The sequence below is a fragment of the Taeniopygia guttata genome, chromosome 22 (genome assembly GCF_048771995.1).
Source record: "Taeniopygia guttata chromosome 22, bTaeGut7.mat, whole genome shotgun sequence".
Lineage (NCBI taxonomy): Eukaryota > Metazoa > Chordata > Aves > Passeriformes > Estrildidae > Taeniopygia > Taeniopygia guttata.
This window is the reverse complement of record NC_133047.1, coordinates 1,542,969-1,544,345: the sequence shown is the minus strand read 5'-3', so window position 1 is coordinate 1,544,345 and position 1,377 is coordinate 1,542,969.

The window sequence follows — 1,377 nt, the reverse complement described above, 5'->3', positions numbered from 1 at the left end:
CCCAGCCTCTCTCTGCAGGTGCTTGGCGGCGTTCTGGGCATTTTCTGTGCCTGAGCCACCAGAATTAGATTGGATATTAGGAAAAAAAATTTTCACTGAAAGAATAATAAAACACTGGAATTGTCTTCCCATGGAGGTGGTGGAATCACCATCTCTGGATATTTTTAAAAAAAGACTGTGTCAGAATCTGAGGTATTGGTGATTCCAAGACTGTAAAAGTCTCTGTCTCAGCCCCGCTGCCAAAGCAGAAGCCATAATTGGTCTGTGCTGTTTCAAGGTTGTTTATTCTGTTTATCTCTAACATGTTCTGCTGCCCTGCCGCAGCTCTGTCCTGCAGGGCAGCGTGTGGGGCTCTGCCCTCAGTGGGATGGTACAAACATTAAATACCACAAACTACCTGTGCTGGATTTACAATAACGTGCCAATATCTGTCACCTACGTTGGACAGTGTGTCCCCAGCCTGAACCAACAGAAAAATGCCAACACCACAGTGAAACATGGAGGGCATGAAGAAGGAGGAAAAGGACAAGACACACCCAATTTCCTCCATCTTGTGCCCTTTGAACCCCTAATCTAGAATCCTAAAATTTTACTTTTGCACCCGTGCCACACTTAATTATTGCTTATATCAAACACTCAGAGCTGGTAATTCATCCTGTAAGATTGAAAACTCTTTTCCATGGGCAGAGATCACAGCCAGTGTCTCTGGGGGCTCTGTCCAGGGGGGTTCTGACCCCTGCCAGGGTCCCAGGGCAGCCAGAGGGATTCCCTGGGTTCCCACAGACTGGATTTGGCACTTGGTTGAGGTGTCAGGGCATGGGTTGGGCTTGATGATCTCAGAGGTCTCTTCCAACCTCATTATTCTGTGATTCTGTGTGATTTATCTCAGCCCAGCAGGGTCCCCTCTGGGGACATCCTGCACCTGGCCCTGCTTTTTCCAGCCCAGAGTTATCTCTGCTCTGCAGCTGGGCCAACCCGAGCACGGAGCAGCAGGGATTGGGCTCGGGGGGCTCAGGCAGGGTGGGATAATCTGGTTTTCAGCCTGGGCCCATCCCCAGCATCCCTGAGCAGGCAGCTCTGGATCCTGGGGAGATCCAGGAAAACAATTCCCGAGGGAGAGGCGAAGCGTGGCTGCTGGAACAAACCCGAGGTTCTATTTTGACTATTTCAGTTGTTTTGCTCCAAACTGAATCAACTCCACAAAAAAACCCCAAAAACAAACAGTGTGGGGAAGGCAAACGGGGAGGTTGGGGAGTAGAAAATGGGGGAAAGTCTCCAATTTCGGGAAATTCTGCTCATTCTGCCCCATCTGGCTGCACCCACATGGCAGGGGCAGGATCTGGGCACCCCAAAAAGGCACCTGGCACCTGCTGCAGC